The 21,447-nt window shown below is 39.1% G+C and overlaps 1 protein-coding gene and 1 long non-coding RNA gene across 2 annotated transcripts in view; one reads left to right on the forward strand and one right to left on the reverse strand.

The window, feature by feature from the left end:
* The window catches only part of CNTNAP5 (contactin associated protein family member 5), an 879,440-nt gene that overhangs the window by 110,063 nt on the left and 747,930 nt on the right, over nt 1-21,447 (forward strand). The gene's annotated exons all lie outside the window — the stretch shown is intronic.
* The window catches only part of LOC131382430 (uncharacterized), a 19,457-nt gene continuing 4,966 nt past the window's right edge, over nt 6,957-21,447 (reverse strand). Inside the window, exon 3 of the long non-coding RNA XR_009211921.1 lies at nt 6,957-7,109. This is a non-coding gene — a long non-coding RNA (uncharacterized LOC131382430). The remainder of the gene's footprint in view (nt 7,110-21,447) is intronic.

Here is a 21,447-nt window from a genome sequence, read left to right on the forward strand (position 1 = left end):
GTCAGGGATCAGCTATCAGACCCCTGACATGGTGACAGATCTGTTCTAACTGCAGACTGTGTGATCCCTGACAGCTGAGACCATGCCTTGGTCATATCTGTGTGTCCATGTCCTAGCACAGTAAATGGCAAACAAAAACCCCATAGTATGTATTTTATTTTTTTCTACAGTAAATTTTTGAATGAGTGAATAACAAAACAACAGCTGCATCTGTTAAAGGACAGTGTGTCTATCACTGCTGTGAAGCAGCTGTGGTCTGATGGAAGTTGAAGTGGCTAAAGTAGCCTCCTCTTTTTCTGTGAGTCCTTAATTGCTGTTCTTTCCTGCAACATTACCAGTGTAATGTGCTAATTCATCCTACGTGTCACCCAAGCACATTTTGTAGATGTGTGTGGGGCCCAATTCTGGTGTCACTCATTTGTAAAGGCCAAAGTTGAGGTGTTGTGAACGTCTAAACTCCGTGTGTCAGTGAGCTTCTCAGGGGTTCGTTCCACTGGACCATTAGTTGCCTAATCCTACCCTCATTTTCTTCCTGGAGTAAAAGAAAAGAAAATTACAAGAACGATGAAACTGTGTATATTAAAGGGAAATAGGGCTGACACAATTAAGAAATACTCCTCCACACTAGTTAGCCCTTGGAAAAGAAAAAAAAATGATAAAGTGAAGGCAAGCCATTTATATTAACACACCTGGGTTCCAGACAGAAACTATGGAGTCTATTAATTAAAATTAGTTTGGAAACAACATTCTATTATAAGGTAATCTTTTCTTCAGAAAGCTTGCTATTAGTAAATTAACCTCAGCCAGTGTTCTGGCACAATGCTATTTCTATCTCATAAAATCCATATTGTCTGCTTATAGTCAATAAAATACACTATCTAATAAAACCCAGTTGTGCATGGTCCTGGGGCCCAGAAATCATGCAGATAATTGAAATGAAAGACACACAAATATAAATAATTGGCTGTAGTCAATAGTCCTAATGATCTTTCCCACCTAGTTGTTTACATATACTTGGATTCTCCATCTTTGCAGCCACCATTTCCCAATATTCCTCTGAACTGACCATTCCCCAAGACTCTATCCTCCCAGAAGAAAGGTTATATTGTAGAAAGATTGCTGAGCTTTATACTCGGATAAACTAGGCTTCAAATTGTGATTTTACCTCTTCCTGGCTGTGTGACCCGAGTTATACTGCCAGGATTTTGGTTTCTTTATTTGTGTAACTGTATAAAAATATCTACTATACAGATTGTTGGGAGAATTACATTGAAATGAAAGGGACAAGGAATGCCCATGTGGCTAGCAGAGTTCCATATTCATTCCCATTTCTTTCCTTTACAAGCAGTGAGGCCCTCAATAGAATGGCCAGAAGAACAAGAAGTAAGAAAGCCTGAAAGACTCAAACACTGTATAATTTTTCTCTGAATAAGCTAATGAACGGCCAAGGTTTTCACCTTTTATGAAGCGTTATCATTGGCAACATTTCTGAGAACTCATATCTGCTGGAGAACAGGGCATTTCCCCATCCAGCTCCCACTGAGGGCCAGGCATGTTTCCAGAAAGCAACATGACGTTGCAATCAGTTTTCCACCAAAGCCAGACACAGGCAAGCAAAGGGACCTTGGGCTGGCTCTTACTTCTTTGGACCTCAGTCATTCCACCTTTATAAGGAAGATGTAAGCTTGTTTTCTTTATTTCTTCTGTGTTTCTGTTATACATGTCTGCCCTGGATTAGTAAGAATGGGCTTCAAGAAAGACTAGGAAAAAAAATTTAAAAAGGAACAGGCAACTCAAGTGCTCATAAGAAGAACTTACATTAATCAAACAAGTGTCTGTTTCCCTCTGATGCTGCAAATACTCTGCCTCCCGTTGTGGAGTCTTTAAACTTGTTTCATCCTCTAGCTATTTTCACTCCTATTCCTTTCTCCATAGAAACTATACACCAATGTCTACACATCCATGTCAAATATTTCTCACCACCAAAAATCTAGGTGTGAGGATCCAGGCTTCGTTTGTTCATTTGGGGTTTTGTGTTTCGTGTGTGTGTATTTACACAAACTGTGATACTTGCCAGTGTCTTTTAGTTCATGGTGTTGCCATATAAACTGTGTTTATTCCTTTCTGTCCTCCAAGCTAGGACAATCGCAATCTCCTTCATAAAGACTTATTGATGGCCTGCTTTTTTCATCATGCCATTATCTGAACTCCTGTACAATGGACTCTTGTGGTGGCATTGAACCTTAAATCTAGGTGAACTGTCTAACAGCAGATGAGGAATGTTGAAGTTGTGCCATGCAGCTAATCTACGGCATGTGGTTTTCATACTTAAAGGCTGTGATGTCCAATTTCCAATTAAATAGAGACACCTATTTTTTCCCTAAGAATGTAATCTTGTCTTGTAATCACCTGACCCTCTCAAGGATACGGTCTATGTCTTTTCCAATATATAAATCCCCAGAGCTGTAAGTGAATCAGAGAAAGCTTGAGAAATGGTTTCATGCCTTCATATTTTGAGCTTTCTCGTTGATGCAGCCATAGGTAACAAATATGAGAAGAACTAACAATAGAGGGGAAAAGTGAAACAGCTACAGAACTTACAGACTTTCAAGGGGGTTATGCTCCAATTGACCCGTCGTAAGTTAAAAAAAATCATAGATTGAAACACACTTTATATACTTTACCTACTCAACAATATAGCTTAACCTAGCCCACCTTAAATGGGATCAGTTTGACACTTATTATACATTAGCCTACAGTTGGGCAAAATCATCTAGCACAAAGCCTATTTTATAATAAAATATTGAGCATCTCATGTAATTTACAGAATACAGTACTAAGAGTGAAAAACAGAATGTTTGTTCAGGTACTTGAAGTACAGTTTCTACTGAATGTGTTTCACCTTAGTGTTACTGTGAAAGTCAAAAATCATAAATAGAATCATCATAAGTCAGGGACTGTCTGCAGTGTTAACAAGACTAGGGAATGTGTAAGCAAAATCAAGTTTATACTGAAACTGGATGGCTGAAAGCAATCCACCTCTTTTCTGTCACCTCCTCTTGGAAGTGGCCCTTCGTCAGAAAACTCTGGTGAGTGAAAGCAACATGCTCTTCCTTGAAAATGCTCTTTTGTCATTGTATATGCAGTCTTGTCTTTTTGGGATGTCCTGTCACAATTCCTTTGGAGTTTTAGGCAGAACATCCTCTAAGAAGTGTGACCTCTCTAACCTAGGCTGGAGGAGAAATTCCTCCCCTGAGTTCTCCTGCCTCACACTCTTTCCTTCAGCATGACTTACATTGTGCTGGGTTCTGTGCACATGCCTGTCTTATTCTCCAGCCCATGAGCTCCTCAAGGGCTAGATGACCCTTTCTATCACCACCTTGTACTGCTTAGAACATGGTCTGACTGGCTACTGGCCTGCTGTCAGTGTGTTAACATAGGGTGTGTGAAGGAGTCAATTTGTGAATGAATGAATGAAAGAATACATGAAAAAAGTAAAGCTGCCTTTGACACTTTTATAATTTCTCTTCTTCTCTGTAGTTTTTTTTTTTTTTTTTTTGAAATTTGTTCTCCATGTTCATCCAAACTTTATTTGTATATAAATGAAAAAGGAGGAAATACAAGGAAAAAATCCTCAATTTTGTCTGGATCCACATAGGACTTGGTGTAGAGAAAACTTCAGTGAAGTCTTTTGACTTTGAATTCTAAAATAAACTATGAGCCCATTTACCCAGATTTAAGAGCTTGGAACCACAGAAGCACAGAGAAGTTCAATTTTAAAGATTTTTTTTCACTCACAAATACACATGTATTGAACACACACACAAAATTCTACTTTGGGTGCTTTAGGGGAATAAAAATTGAAATTAAAACCAGTCTAATACTAAGGGGCTTACATTCTGGTGAGGAGTGTGTGACACATAGATATATCAATGCTGTTGCGAGGTGCAGAAACCGTGTCAGGAATCTGGAGAGAAAATGGTGGACTTGTACTTGCCCTTGAAGAGATGGCAAGATGTGAACATGTGGAGAAGTCGGTGGTTGCTGTGGAGAGATAGTAGCATGCAGAGGGCCATGAGCCTAGAGACTAACATTGTTTGGCTGAAGTCAACAGCATCAGAGGAAGTTCCAGGTTCTAAATTCAGAAGAAAAGCCAAGGAGATGCCCTGCCCATGCCTTTGTTACCCACTGTGATTCATATTTGGGAGCAACTCAATTTTGTGGGATTTCATAGATTTCAGCAGGGAGCATAATCTTACCAAAATTAGATTTCCTTAATGAAAAATGGAGAACTGAAAAATGTTACCTCAAAGAGAAAGTTAGAGATTATCCTTTACCATTGAGGAAGTGTGGGCAAAAGCCTGGCAGTTGAGGCCGATCTCCTCTCCCTCCTCTCTGTCAGCATCTCACCAGTGTATGTGATCAGTCAGGTGAGGCCCCAACACTGATGAGACACTAAGTGTACATGAGCTCTCTGTTTCTTGTCACATGACCTCCCCTATACAGCAACAACAGGCAAATGAGAAAAGAGGGCAGGCATAAGCTGAAGTCCACCTGCTCTTAAACACATTCGTGCCATGATTTCCTAAGGAACAGTTATCAATACCCTGTTTTCATTCAGGGACTTTGACAATACTGTCTGAGAGAGCCTTGTATTCTCAATGGAACAGCATGCAGAGAAGTTAGATTTCATGCCTCATTACAAATACTAAGAGATGGACTTTCAGTGATATGTATGTATGCCTTTTCATGAAGACCTTAAAGTTTGCTTGTTTATTTTTTTCACCTGAGAGTTTCTCTACGATTCATTACTCTATAACCTTACCACCATACGTTGGGCTTCAACTGTTCTAGCATGGCCAGAGCATCTGGAGCTGGAGAGAAGCTATATTCTGCATGCAAAGCCAAATTGGAGAATTAGTCCCTGAGTTTGAGAGAAAATCTATTTAATTTGATTATTGACAGAAAAATAAATGGCTCTATTATTTGTCTAGAGTCTCCGAAATATGGCATGTAAGAACCTACATGATCTGAGTTCCAGGAGTTCCAGCTGATCCTTCCCCTACAAACACGCACACACACACCAAATATATATATCAGCCCTCTATATTTACTTATAATTCTAGAAGAAGCCATGTTCTGCCCATCAGCAGCAGCCTTTGCATAATAAATGTTTCCTCTCTAGAACACTCTTGGCCTAACTATTATTAGCCCTTCAGGACTCCACTAGGGTGCTATATATTGAGTCCTGAGTCTACAGTAGGTTCCCTTCCACCACATCCCTGCAGCTGTTCAGTCTTCTTTTCATCCTGGAAATGAACCTGTGGGAATTATCCATTGTTTTATTTTGTCAGAGGTTTTTTTTTTTCCCCATAAGACCATGAGCCACTCTAAAGCAAAGGTCAAGCTTTTTACGCTTTGATCAAGAAATCTAAATATATCCCTAACAAAATAAATGGTGTGAAATGAAGTATTCAGTATAAAATCCTAATTTCTACCCCAACACACACACACGCACACACACACACACACACACACAAAATGCTGTTTCAAGAGACAAAAAAGCCCTCAAGATGTTATCTGATCACCTTCATACCATTGAATAAAGAATTGTTCCCATTTGAAAAATACTAAAAACAAGAGAAGTTCAATGATACTCCCTAAAGCCAGTCCAGCCCCTGAAAAAGCAGGAGAGCAGTTCGCACCATGACCTGCCCTCTCTTGGTGTAGACTTCTCCCAGTTCCCCTTCACCTGGTAGTTTAGTTCAGAGGAGGAACAGGAGAGTCTCAGAAAAGAGGACTCTCAGAAGCAGGATACTTGCCACGTGAGGCAGGTGCCTGTTTCTCCCGTGCAGTGGTCTCCAGAGACCGGCGAAGAAGACTCTGATCTGTAATTATCTCCTTCCTTCAGTCTCTCATTAGTGCACACTGTTGCTGAATAGAGATAAGCCTGTCTTTGAGAATTCTGTGCCCGATCATTGTTATTAATTATAGGGAAGATTTGATGTTTTAAAATATATTTAATGGGATTTGGAGCTTTGAAGTTCATGGGAAGGATTGAAATGTGATACATGTTGATAGTGATTGTAAATGATACACAGCTAACGAAAATTTCCGTTGCTGGGGTGTTGAATTAATAACACTTGACATTTGTACAGCAATTTTTATTTTAAAAGGCCTTTTGTGAGCAATATTTTGTCTTATTCTCAGAAGAGCCCATTTAAAGCAGATAGGAAAAAAGTCACCATACCTACTAACAAAGAGAAAGGGAGATGGAGGCACTGACAGGAGCAGGCAGGTGTTTGAGGCCAGGAGCTGGCGGCACCCGTCCTGACACAGGGCAGGTGTCTTTACCACCGGAAGCTGCCACCACAGCTGTTAAAAGCCTAGATGCCTAACTGTGCCAAAAACCACTCATGCTGCTAAACTTAGTTCCCAAAACATAACACACACAAACACAAAACCCTCCCTTCCCAAAGTTTCCTGAGAGGGGGTAGGACACAGGCATATTCGAAATTTTTAAGTGATATTAAATTTCTTTCAATGCTAAGAACCTTAACACTCCAGACCTTTCACCTAGGATTTTCACTTCTGGGAATCTATCCTAAATAAAGAAAGAGAAATGTTCACAGATTTTTTTTTTTTGAATAAGGATGCTCATCTCAGAATTATGAAAGTAAACATTTGAAAATGAACCAGTTCTTCAACATCAGAATACTTAAATAATTTATATTATATGTGGGGATCTTATGAAGCTGTTAAAAATCCTACTTCCAAAGAATATTTAACAAGGTAGGAAATTCCTGTGACTTAACCTTAAGTAAATAAAGAATAGATAAGAAATTAAAGTTATATCAAATTATTAATAGTAGTTATGTTTATTATTCTATCTCTTTGTTGTTTTAGTTTAAAAGTTTCACAATAAACATTATTTGAGTAACAGAAAGGAAGACATTTTAAGTTTTAGTTGTAAAAGTGTTATTCTAAATTAATGTATTATCTCATTCAATGTGGTTTCTTCAGCTTGTCTTATGGCCAGACGCTCTTCTTAGGGACTGAATATGACAGTCACTTCCCTTGGGGAGCTCACATTTGAGGGTGGATGTTGGCTGGAGTTGGGGGGAGGCAAAACAGAACATAAACAATAAACATACCAAGTAAATGACATAGCAATTATAACAAGTACTCCATGATGCCTTCTCGAAGTAATCCAAAGATGATACAAAAAGGGGAAAAATGCGCAGGATACAGAGCTTGGAGAAAGAGAGAGAGTGGCCATTTGAAGGAGATTATGAAAGTTAGGCTTTTTAGGAGTGTAGCATTTGAATAAAGTCTTGAAGGAGGTGAGAGCCTCTGCCAGAACATAGCTTCTTCTTTAAAACCTTGGGCCAGGTTTGTTTTCAGTTTTTTTTCAAAATTCAGAGAAGTAATTCAATGCATGTACTATATATTAGCTAACACACCAGTGGGATTTGAGACAGTGCCTTTAAGCAAACACATTAATATTTCTGCAGGGAAACATGAATATTCATACAAAGTGGAATAAAGAGAGTATTAGCCCACCTGAGTTCTGGCTAGGGTTCTCCACCAAATGAATTTTAGGAAAAACATATTTGATTACATATCTTTATGGATTTCAGAAAGAGAGATAAAGTGTTGTAAAATTGTAAGACACACAGAGGTTGAGTGAAGTGATGCAATCAGAAATAATATTTTATATTTATTGCCGTTAGCATTTACACATTTTGCTCCAGATGTCCTTCTGACGGCGCTACAGCTCTGGAGTGGGTTTGAAACAGCTCCAGTGAGTGGATGGAACGGCTCTAACTAGCTCTCTTGGAAGCCTCCTGTCACCAAGGGGCAAGTGGCCCAGGCTTCTCTCAGAGGGAATTCCTGCAGGGCATAGAGGCTTGGGCTAGAACCCTTCAGTGTTCCTCTGCTCTAAGATAATGCACGTCCTTCAATGCATCAATGTACGGCAACAATCTCTAGGTGGATATCTTAAACAGTGACTTTTCCAAAGGGAGAGTAGTGAGGCAGAACTGTTTCTGAGATGCTGAATAAAGTTGGCCGTTAGCCTTTGTGAACACGATGCTGATTCATGTGAGGGGTTTAATAAATCTGTGCAGAAGGAATGTTTGGATGATGGCAGCACTGGCTGCGGGCACTTTCACTCACACTGCCCATGCCTTGCCTCACATCAAGGTTCCATAGGATAACTGTCTCAGGTTGTCAAGGCTTATAAGCTACTTTATTATATTTTTATTTATTTTTTAACTAAATTACTTTAGTGAACATAATTTCTAAAATTTACAGGACATGTCATGATTGAAAATATTCTCACTACCGTGTGAACCCAGGAGGCAGAGCTTGCAGTGAGCCGAGCCACTGCATTCCAGCCTAGGCAACAGAGCGAGACCCCCTATAAAAAAAAAAATATATATATATACATATATATATTCTCATTTAGTTTTGGTTTCCACATTCCAAAAACTAATTGAGAAAACATTTTACTATGGAAATGCAGATTGTCATGAGGCAGGGACTAGTGGTGGTTTTGTTCCCTGCCGTATCGTCATGTTTCTAAACTGTGCCTACAACAAAGCAGGTATAATGCATCTACGGAGAGAGAGGTATATATACGTATATATATGTGTATATATACGTATATATACACATATATATACACACATATATGTATATATATGTATATATGTATATACATATATACACATGTGTATATATATGTATATATATGTGTGTGTGTATATATATATAAAAGTTAGGGCCTATTCAGTACATTCAAGTAATTCAGCACATTCAAAGAAAACAATTGATAATGCTCATTTATCTCATAGATATATATCCACTATTGCATATATATATCAAACTATTGATAATGCTCATTTACCTCATATATATGCACAAATTGTATATATATTTGCATGTGCACATATGTGTGTATATATACATACATGTGTGTATACATATATCTGTGTATACATACATGTGTGTATACATATATCTGTGTATACATTATCTGTGTATACATACATGTGTGTATACATATATCTGTGTATACATGTGTGCGTACATATACACACAAATATACACACAATCAGACACTATGCATCTATAGAGAGAGGTATATATATCTATATACACACACATATGTGTGTATATATATACACACATATGTATACATGCATATATGTATGTATATATATACACATATGTAGGCACACACACTCAAATATATATACATGTATGTGCATATATAAGATGAATGAATGAGCATTATCAATAGTTTTCCTTGAATGTACTGAATTCCTACAAAATGATCAGCAGCTGTGCTTTTTCAGTTGTATTCCAGGTTAATCACATATATTACCTGTTTCCTTGCAATGCTTCAAGGCTGTGGGTGTTTCATTAAATTTTTCTTCACTTCCAACCATCCAGATCTCCTCCAGTTAGTCTGTTCATAGCCCTCACTCTACTCTCATTATCCTTCCAGTCATTACATTTTGGGTCCCTATATCTTATATTTAATTTTGATAAATGAGTAAAGAGAGGAAGTGGCTTGTCCAGACATTAAATCTTGGTGCATGTTATTACAAAAAAAGGATCACTAGATCAAGAGGAAGGAACATGCATTTGCTACTATACCATGTGTTCCAAGATAGCGTCAACTGCAAAAACAAAACAAAACAAAACAAAAAAACAACTCAGAAAAAGCTCAACTTCATTCTGAGATCAGTTGAAATGGAGGCTAATATCACGAACACACTGGCTTTACAGTTGCATTATCTGTATTCAGAGCTCTCTGAGATGTGCAACCAGGGCAAATAACACAATTTTCTGCATTACTTCTCTTTAGCTTAGAAATTTTCTTCAAACAGAAGGGAAAAGAAAAAGAGAGACTAAACTCTTTTGTAAAGGCTATCACCAGGTCTGAGAGCAGTAGTGGAGTGAGCAGCGCCAATCCAAGTGAGAATAGCAACAGTCAGGCTGCCGCTGCTTCTTCCTCTCCTATGGCTCTGACTATAAAAATAAAACTTCTCCCGTTTTCACAGGGCTAGCAAACACTGAACAGCTCGCAGCTGGCTGGGCCACCTGTGTGTCTTTTGTTGCCGCCAAAACAATCTCCTTGGCATCCGTGAACAGTGCAGGAGCAGCTTCTTGACCTTCCCAGACCATTCCTGATGGCGCTGAGGAGATTCTGGCTTTTCACCTTCTGGCCAACACTGCTGCTTTTTGTTAACCTCTATCCTGGTGTTTAGAACCTAGATCTCTGTCTCTTGTACCCTCTCTGCGTTACTCAAAAAAATCTGGGACAATGGTGAAGTGGGAAAGCCCTTAATTCTGTACTCTTTAAAAACTACTGTGGAAAGTAAAGGGATGAAATCCTAATCAGAATTTTTTTTTCTACAAGAGTGTATGGATTTATTTCCAATTAAAAAAAGAACAGCACCAGAAAGTATCCATTTGCTGTCATATCAAAACATTTAAATTTGTTTGCCCTACTGTATTTAAATTAGTGTGTTAAGTAATTGGGAATTGAAATGCAGCAACACATAGTTCCAAACAGGCCCAAGGTGTATATCTCAGCCTCTGCTTATTGATTTTGTGCATTCATTGACTCACTTACCCCATGGAGGTTGTAGTTACAACCCAAAATCTAGGCTGGTAACTTATAAACTTGCTATAGATATGGATTATGGGAGCAGATAATTTAGAGATATTGGATAATGGATTCTTAGTTTCAGCTGCTATAACAAAAATACCATAGACTTGTGTGGCTTAAACAACAGACATTAATTTCTCACAATTCTGGAGGCTGGAAGTCCATGATGAGGGTACCAGCAGATTCAGTGTCTAGTGAGGACCCAGTTCCTGGTTTGCAGATGACTGTCTTCTCCTTGTACCCTCACATAGTGGGGAGAGAGAAAGAAAGAGAAAGAGAAAAAGAAAGAGAAAGAGAGAAAAAGAGAACAAGCTATCTCCTGTCTCTTCTTATCAGGATACTAATTTCTTCATGAGAGGTCTACCCTCGTGACCTAATCACCTCCTAAAGGTCCCACCTTTACATACCATCACATTGGGAATTAAGGTTTCAATATGTTCATTTTTTGGGGGCACAAACATTTAGTCCGTAATATGGATATTAGAGATTGTTACTCAGCCCCCTGTCCCTTCTGAAGAGTAGCGTGTGCTTTTGACATATCCAAGTGTATGCAGTCATTTTTTTAAATGCCTATTTAACACCTACTACATTATCTATGGGCCAAGCTCAGTGCTGGAGATACATATGTGAGTAATAGGGACACGGGATGCTGGAAGTGGTAGGGGTAGCAGGAAGTTCTAAGCAGAAGACCTAACACGGTCTAGGATGTGACTTCCCAACTTAGACCCCAGAGTGAGGCAGAAAAAGGAGGTGCACGTGTCCAATGAGTACAAGGGAGAAACAGTCCATGATATGGGGTGAATTGGGCTGGAGCTCCCAGTGGGAACCTTGTGGCCAGTGTCAGCAATTTAGGCTGAATCCTAAGAGCAGTGCCAAGCCCTGAGAGGTTTCTAAACGGAGGAGAGAGAGGAACGCATTGGTCCCCTCTTTTCCACTAGGTTCATTTTGCACTGCCAGATCTCCACAGTGACTCTCCTTTCTCTAAGCATCCTCATGAGCTTGCTTTCAGGACTTGGTAAGTGCTGCTGACTTTGTCAAGAGGACTTGGAAGTCAGATGAACCAGGTTTAAAAATCAGCTCTACCACTTACTAGTTGTGTGATTTTAGACGTTGTGTTACCGAGATGTTCTTCCTCATTTGTACCTCCTGGTGGGTTACTAATTAAATCTCTGTTTCAACACTTAAAAAATGTTCTTCTCTGTTGTCTTTGTCATATGAATTTCAATTAAGTGTCTTAACTCACTGGCCTAAGGCCCTTAAGAATATGTATGTACCATGTCTGACAGATAACACAGGACCTAGCTCTATGGAGTTGTCTCATGTAAAGATAATTCACCCCCTGTCTCCCTAGCCTAGATAATCCCTATTTATCCTTCTTCCCAGGTTAACAAAGATCTCAGACCCAGGAATCAATAACAACTACTATTAGTTAAGCCTGGACATACACTGCATGTGATTATACCAAATGTACATGTGTCCTCAGGCATATAACCAAGAACTAATTATCTCGTGACTACCAGGCACTGTTACTTAAGGAAATTACAACTTCTTAAGGGGTGGCTGAGAGGATAAGTGAGAATAGGAAAATAAGTTTATAGGACACCCACTGAAAGTACATTAACACGCACTTGCCATATGGTGACTCATTAAATTAAACTTGACTGAAACTATGGGAAGTGGATGATGGTAAATGCATTTTTTTAGAAAAGAAAGTGCAGTCTGAGAGAGGTAAAGCAACTTGCTGACTGTGCTCTACCTCAGGTAAGCCAGCACACATACAGGAGAAGGATAAAACTGAGCTTGTCTGACTTTCCTGTCTAAGTACCTTACCTGAGGATTCCCCCAAGAAGTGATGCAACATAAAAACTGATATGATTTAACTATTATTGACTAAATGCATACTATATGCTAGGCACCATTCTAAGTGCATTATATCCATATCCCATTCAATTTCTTATATGGTAGATTGTATTATCATCCGGATTTTGCAAATGAGAAAACTGAGATTCAAGCAGGTTAAGCAAATAGCCCAAGGCCTGTGAACAAATAAGTGGCAGAGCTGGAGTCGCAGATCTCCCTTTTGCTCATTTCTTTGTTCTTAAGTATTCCTCTTATGCTCCAGAATGGAATCATTATATATGCTGTATGAAATTAAAATTGATATATTTTTCAGAGTTGAGATCAGTTAATGAGGACTAGAGGAGGTTTTGTGGAGGGAGAGGGCATGTGGAGGGACATGGGTTGAGAGCTGGAGAGAATTCAGAAGGTAGAGAGGAATGAGGAGGGCATTCCAAGCAAGGCAATCTCACAGCCAGGGTGTGGGAGAGGAACATGACAGATTGGAGGGACCACGGACAGAACAGACAAGCAAGCATCTAAATTTCAGTTCTGAAGTAAATAGCCAGTGATTCTATCTTATTATAGCATATACTTCTCTGCTTGGCAATCATAATTCTCCTCTAGTTTCCTATTAAAAGAAAGTTGTAACTGGGAGACAGGCAAATGAAAATCATCCTCATTCATCAACGTTGGTTTCTATAGAAACTACTGGTGAGGCTCCATACAGAATCCTGGAATCAAGGTCAGCTAGACCATCCCTAGGGTTAGTTCTGCTTTGAATATTCCAGGAGTGATTAACCAACCTAAAACTACCCTTAGGCTAAGGCTGAAATTTGAGGTCAGGATTACTAAAGTCGATTTATAAAAACTTAACCCTTCATAGCATAATGACATGATTTAAATAATTCATATCACTCACTGATTTTCTGAAGATAGCAGAAAGGATAGTGAAATTCATTAAAAAGATGGAAACAAACTGAAAATTAGGAAAGGAATTAGAAAGCAAACATGAAGCGGGGCACACATAGTAAATGACGCTTACTAAATATTTAAAATAATAGTCTCCAATAGCAAGAGGTCTAGAGTGTGGCCTCTGGCATCCAACCTTGCTGGGTTCAGATACTGACTAGGCTTCAGGAGAACTGAATACGGTGGGTCAATGTCTTAGTCAGCTCAGGCTGCTATGAAAAATGCTAGAGGCTGGGTGGCTTCAGCAGCAGACATTAATGTCTCATAGTTCTGGAGGATGGAAGTCCAATATCAAGGTACTGGCAGATTCTGTGTCTCGTAAGGAGGACCTGCTTCTTGCTTCATAGATAGTCATCATCTCTCTATACCTTTATGTGAAGATGAGGCAAGAAAGCCCCCTGGGACTTTTTTTTTTTGAGACAGAGTCTTGCTCTGTCAGCCAGGCTGGAGTGCAGTGGTGTGATCTTGGCTCACTGCAACCTCCTCTTCCCGGATTCACGCTATTCTCCTGCCTCAGCTTCCCAAGTAGCTGAGATTACAGGCGTATGCCACCACACCCCGCTAATTTTTGTATTTTTTAGTAGAGATGGAGTTTCACTATATGTTGGCCAGGCTTGTCTAGAACTCCTGACCTCAGGTGATCCATCCGCCTTGGCCTCCCAAAGTGCTGGGATTAGAGGTGTGAGCCACTGAGCCCAGCCCTGGGGCTTTTTTTTTTAAAAAAATAGGGCATTAATCCCATTCTGCCTGCATGACCTAATCACTTCCCAAAGGCTTCATCTCCATATGCCATCCCAGTGGAGACTGGCTTATAACACATGAATTTTAGGGGGCACAAACATTCAGTCCATAACAAGTAGATACATCAATTCTTTAACCTCCAGTGTCCTCTTCTGAATAGCTAGAATACAATCCTCCTTAGTTACAAGTTCTGTTCTTGTGGGCTTTCCTTGTAAAGTGGGCCCCTTTGAGCCAGAACAAGCCTGGTTATTCTACGTCTGAGCCAGAATGAGCCTGGTTATTCTATGTCTGCTGAGTTTGTATTCCCCTACAGCAGACCCTAAGACAGGAATTGAAGTGCAAGGGGTTTGGTTGGGAGATAAAGGGAACAGTAGTAGGTGCCAGAGACAAGAAAGGAAGAAAGAGCATGGCAAAATGGGTGCTATGAGCTGATAGGGGTGAGGAGAGGTGGAATGGGAGCCAATTCACTGAGAAATGCGAAGGGCCAGTGCACAACACCTCACAATTACACCTCCCCTCCCCCGAGGTGCAGAAGTTCACATTATTCTTGGGTAGAGGGATGCAGCCAAGGAGCAAAAATTATCCTGCACTCTGTCCTGCTACATGATGGATGAAGAGACCTCCAATGGAAGGAGAAACTTTTCCAATGAAGAAAGGTCGGTGCTGCCTTGAGAACTCCAGTGTGCTGACGTGCCAGAATGGACACCATTTTCTATCCAGCTCAGAGCAGATCAGGCCTCCAGTGTTAGCTCCATAAATAGCCATCAAATAATGACCAATGGGATGAATGCAGCCTCAAGGGATGAATGCAGCCTCAAGCCCAGGGGTTCTTCTCCTGGGTTTTTCATTATAATCAGATGGAGAATTTTAAATTGCCTGATACCTAGGCTCCAGTGCAGACCAGTTAAGTCAGATTATCTGCTGTAAGATCCAAGCATCAGAATTTTTAAAAGCTCACCAAATGATTCCACTATGCAGCCAGGACTGAAAATTCTTGTTCAACTAACACATGAATCTTTTCTACAAAATCCTTGACAGATGGCCATACAAGCCTCTTTTTGAAACTCTTCATGGGGAGGGACTCTGCTATTCTCAGAAGCAAACCATTCCCGTTTTTTTTTTTTTTTTTTTTATGGCACTAATTGTTCCAATTTTTTTTCCTTACTGTGAGCCAAAACCTGCCTCTGTACCTTCCATCAGTCATTCAAGCTCTGCAGTTTGGAACAATGCAAAATGAGTCTATTCCATTTTCTACATGACTGCTCTTTAGATATTCAAAGGCTACAATAATGCCCTAACTTGACCTTCGCTTTTATGCTCTAAACGTTTTCAGTTCCTTCAGCTACTGCTCTTCAACCTCCTGTAATCATTTTCATTTGCCAATACCACTTTTTTCCTGAGGAATTCTCAACTGAATCCATGATCTGTGTCTGCAGTTGGAAATATACAGGGCAGCAAATGTTAAATGAATAGCGTGTGTGTGTGTGTGTGTGTGTGTGTGTGTGTGTGTGTGTGTGGTGTGTGTGTGTAAAGTGTTATGAGTGATCGGCTGACTTAAAGTAAATCTGCTTTACTAGGAAAAAATAGGATTTACTAGGAAAAAATATAGGATTTCACTCTTTCTGTTCCATCTCCCAGAATTTGTTTTCTTAAGCAACATTTTTCTCTCTTGACTAATTTGTTTGAACACCTCAGCTCTTGTTTTGCTTTTCAGGGAAATGTAGATATATATTTAACATGCATAACTTGTAGAGGAGAGGGGGTAGAAAAGGTTTATATTTAAGGTTTTTTCACCCATCCATTTTTTACGAGTGCTGAGCCATGGAATTCATGGCCTGAAAAACAAAACAAAGTAAAAATCAATAAATTTGAAAGAAAGGGAGTACTGCATCTGTGATACTTCAGGGAAAGCAATTCTTACCTTAATGACCAAGTCTATTGCAAATTTTGGGGCCAAGCAGTTGAGCCTCTTCTGGACAAATGGGATAGAGCAAGCCTTTGCTCCTCTGGAGACAATGTGTGTGGCCAGCACCCTCACCCCATATAAAACAGAAGCCCAGTTGGCCTTGCAAAATGCATCTAAAAAAGGGTTCAGGGTGAGGGTAGATTTGTGCCAATTAATGTATCATGTTGCAGAAAACACAGACAAATAAAGTTGGCAGGTAATCTTGATTTTGTAAAAGGGTTAAGGCTTTGAGAATCTCATGGTTGACTCTGAAAGAATCTTAAAGAGACAGTTTGGAATTCCAGCAAGACCAGTGTGGAGCAACAGGAGGGAGAGTGGAGATGAGTTGGGGACAAGAGGAAAGACTTGAATTACAGGGCAGTCAGTGTTCCTCCAGCTCCACTGCTGATGATCATGCTGATCTGTGGGGAGTAAAATTCCCTTTCAAAGCCTTGGCTTATGTATTTGTGAAATGAAGATGAATAATCATCGTGATGTCAGTGTTCAACCACAGAATTGCTGTAGGAATAGCATGAATGAATTCCTGTGCCAGGCCTGGATGGCAGACCCTCATAAATGTGAACATTTTGCCTATTTATTTATTTATTTATTTTTTTGATACAGAGTCTCTCTCTGTTGTCCAGGCTGGATTGCAATGCTGTGGTCTCGGCTCACTGCAACCTCTGCTTCCTAAGTTCAAGCGATTCTCCTGTCTCAGCCTCCCAAGTAGCTGGGACTACAAGCATGTGCCACCACACCTGGCTAATTTTGTATTTTTAGTAGAGACGGGGTTTCTCCATGTTGGCCAGGCTGGTCACCTCATCTCAGGTGATCCACCCACCTTGGCCTCCCAAAGTGGTGGGATTACAGGGGTGAGCCATCGTGCCCAGCCCATTTTGCCTAATTTTTAAGAGTTCACAGAGCTAGTAGGTCGGGGTCAAATTTCAGCTCCACCAAGCACCCAGTAACATGATCTAGTGAAGTCACTGATTACCTCTATGCCTCAGTTTCCTTTGTAAAATAAGGACCATAACATTACCTACCTTGTAGACTTATTATTAAGACCAAATCACCTAATAGTTATGGAAAGCAAATGGAGCAGAACCTGATACATAGTTTGTATGCAAAAAGAGCTAGCAAGTAATAAAGGATTCTCCCCTAACTGTGTTCCACTAGTTCTAAAACCTTTGGGGTTCTGTTTATTCAAGTGTAAAATGAAGAATGTGGTTAAAGTCTTTGAGGATTCTTATCCTTATTCTTGGTATCGCAGGATTTGTAGGTTGCACCGTGAGTCTGGTCACGTCTGTCTGCCTCATAGCCACCCTCTTCCCCTGGGTAGAGAGACCATGAGTTTTTATTTTCCAGTGCCTGGTTGGAAAATAAAGACTCAGCATTTGATAAATGTTTTTGAAGAAATAAATGGAGTAATTCATATAAAAATTCAGTAACACCTGTTCTTTTGGCATTGGTGTTTGGCTTCTCTAGTGCTCTATGGAGAAGAAGCTGTGTTAGGTTCTTGGAGACAAGAAACTGAAAGGCAACTTTTGACTTTTCTGTTTCCTAGTTTTCCCACCTTATGTTTCTTTTTCAGTATTCCATCTTTATGGTTCCTTTACTGAAATTTCCTCACTTAGTTTCTATCTTGTTTTTCTGTAGTTAAAATTTGAATATAATAATTCTTTTTAGAAGAAAGAAGGGGTCCATACAAAAAGAAAGAAAGGAAATTCCACTTCTATTAAATAGTTTGGAGTAAGTTATGTAACTTCTTTGTGCTTCATCATTCATAATCTAAAGGGGATCTATAGGAGGTGCCATTAGTGACTATGCAAAATTCCTTTCTGTCTTCCTTCCTGCCAAAACCAGTTTTCTCCAAGAATTTCCCTTCTTCCACACAACTGTGTGCTCATTAGGAGACAGATCCCAACCCAACCTTAACACCAAAGTCTAGGACAATCATGAAAGTCTAATATCTCTGCCAAGAACTGCCTCTGACAAGTTTATATGACAAAATTCTAGCAAATCAAAGGATGTTCTTTCCCTAAAAGGAGGTGCTTAAGAATAAACAGCTTATTTTATTCTATTAGACAGCCATAACTCTGTTCATTTTGCAGCTTTGAAAATGAAGATGACAAGATGCAAATGGTCAAGTGGAAATATAGAGAGAATGTAGGGTCTTGTTAACATTGGTGGGTCACTGAATTAAACAATCCTGGAGCCACTGAACCTTTTCTCGTTTCCTGAGATGATGAATTTTCTTTTTTGGTTAAGCCAGTCAATTTGGCCTTTTCTATTACTGACAACCCAAAACTCTCCCTTGGAAAACATTATCCATAGCCTAGAGTGATCTAAGGAGTTGATGAGATAATGTACAATGCCTAGTACAGCCATCCCTCTGTATCCATGAAGGATTGGTTCCAGGACCACCCACAGATACCAAAATCTGTGGATGCTCAAGTTCCCTGTATAAAATGGCATAGTATTTTCATATAACCTACGCACATCTTCCCCTTTTCTTTAAATCCTTATAGTACCTAATACTTGCCTATGTCACTTCAGTTGCATAAATTCAGCATAATACTACATGAGTGCCCAATTCACGTTTTGCCTTCTGGAAATTTGTGGAATATTTTCCCAAATATTTTCAATTTGCAATTGGTTGAATCCATGGATATAGAACCTATGAATGTGGAGGGGTGACTCTATTTAATTTTTGTGCCAGACAGGTTAGCATGTCCAACAAATGTTGATACATTTATGATAGCTTTCTTTTCTTGCTATGAGGGGATACTTTATTTATTTCTGGGTTACTTAATAGTTATGTTCTTGTCCTCAAAATAGGTTGTTGCTTTTCTAGGCATCAGATTGGTGCACTTCCTCTTACCAAGGCATAACACTAGGGTGAATATTTGGCATATCTTTCCATTAAACCTGAAGAGCCCCTGGCAGGTATGGGGCAGGTGTGCTAAAGTGGTACTGGTGGCCAGTAGAGTGCTTCACAATAGACAGATGGAATAATAAGATGCCCTCGACACCCACAGGAATCTTACAGTTCAACTTCTAATCTGTCTTCTTTGATTAGGAATTTCTTAATGGTCATTTCAAACCTTAGGGAGAGAGGTTATGTGAGGTGGCTTTGAGAGACATTTATACTTCAGGGGTTTCAACATGCATAGTCCCTTAACAGAACAATTGCCTTTATTGTTGACATTGCATAGATGACATTGTGTGTCCCTTGGGATATAAAACTCACTTAATGTAAAAAAATCTAACATAGTTTTTTTGGTTGTTTCTTTTCATTCAGATTTTTTTTTTTAAAGGTTTAAGTGATATCTCAGTTTGTGAGTTGAAGCTTTGGAAGTGTTCTTATTCTTAAACCAGAATCTGCAAACTTTTTCTGTAAAGGGCTAGATAGTAAATATTTCTGGCTTTGCAAGCTATATGGTGTCTGTCACAACTGCTCAACTCCGTTGTAATATCAGGAAAGCCATAGACAATATGTAAATGAATGTGAGTATGGCTGTGTTCCAATAAAATTTGATTTACAAAAATAGGTGGCAGGCCAGAATTGGCCTGCGGGTCATAGCTTGCCAGTTCTTGTTTTTAATCAGTGAAAAGATCAATTTGAACACTTTGTCCCAGTTGTCACTAACCAACTGTATGACCATGTTAAGTTATTTAACCTTACCAGGTCTTAGTTTTCTTAATCTGGAAAACAAAAGCACTGGACAAAGTGGCCCCTAGGTTTCCCTCTACAGCTAATATGTGAAATTCTGTGATTTCAGCATGACTCTTTAAGGGTATAGCTAAAAACTGAGTAAAGATGAATAAGAACCTTATGGTCTTGTTTTGAATACACTCAATTCTGAAGTCACTATGGAGTATCAACAAACAGCATGTCCAACAGTATTAAAAAATAAAAAATTCTATGAAATTCATAAGAAAAAAATGTTCATCCAAGTTTTAAAGGACTCAAGGGATAAATGCATTTGAAGAAGGAGAATAACTAGGACTACTACTACTTATTAAGAGTCTTCCAAACACTAAGCAGTATTCCTGTTTTTTACAGATATTGTTTATCCTTACACATAGCCTATGACAGAGTGTATTGTCTGTGTACACCAGAGGAACAGACTCTCTCTCATTATACATACAGGAAAGAAATTATAAGAAATTGATTCACATGATTGTGGAAGTCCCAGTATCTGCAGTCACCAAGCTGGAGACTCAAGAGAGCAGATGGTATAATTCTAGTCTGAGTCTAAAGGTATGAGAACCAGGAACAATGGTAGTTAAAGTTTTAGTCAGAGGTCAAGTCTGAAGGCAGGAGAAGACCAAGGTCAGGCAAAGAAAGAGAATGTTATTTCACTCTTTTTAAAGAGTCTGTTCTATTTAGGCCTTCAGTGGATTGAATAAGACATTCTTGGGCTAATAGAGAATAAGACTAATATTCTTATCATGGAAATAAAGAAATACAAATCTACAATGGTGGGAAGAAATGGAATAACATTAAGGGGATCAGATTAACAGACGGAGTCCCTCCTTTCCCTAACAATAAGCTCTTTAGTGGTAGAGGCAGGTATTTTAATCCTCTTCTCTCCAGTGTTTGCTGTCTTTGCCTTTTTTTTTTTAAGTTAAGAGCAATAGACCATGGCCCATAAGCAATAAACTATACAAACTGAGCCTGTAGGTGTAGACAATAGTGGCATAATTAAATAAAACTTACAACAGAGTTAATTTGACACACACCTAATGATATACATAATGCAGTTTTGAGGCATGGTAATTAGGTATAAAATGGTAAGCTGTTGACATAAATGGCTGCAATTAGTATTGCTTCTGCACAAGCAAACCCTGTGTTAAATTTTACATTTGTCACTTTGTTGGTTCTTTGGGATTTATAAATAATCATCATTGTGGACAGATTTTGTAACTGGAGTGCAAAGCTATGGAAATTCATGGCCAAAGAGCTATGTTCATTTATTTAATTTTATTTGTTTCCTTATATTGTTTGTTTGTACTATATCTTGCCAGTTTCACAAAGGCTTTGGGGTCATCTGCATAAACCATCTATAATGCAATATAAATATACACATACAATGATAAACAAAACAGCAAGACCAGAGGAAATATCAATGAGAAAAGGAAGTATAGATAATAAAGGAGGCTAACAGTTAACTTTGCTTCTTGTAGCAATGGCTAGATGATGATAACATCTATGAACTGAGTGCCTAATACACCAATTTATTTCTTATTATTTTAACAACCCGGA

The sequence above is a fragment of the Hylobates moloch genome, unplaced genomic scaffold (assembly GCF_009828535.3).
Source record: "Hylobates moloch isolate HMO894 unplaced genomic scaffold, HMol_V3 SCAFFOLD_24, whole genome shotgun sequence".
NCBI classification, from domain to species: Eukaryota; Metazoa; Chordata; class Mammalia; order Primates; family Hylobatidae; genus Hylobates; species Hylobates moloch.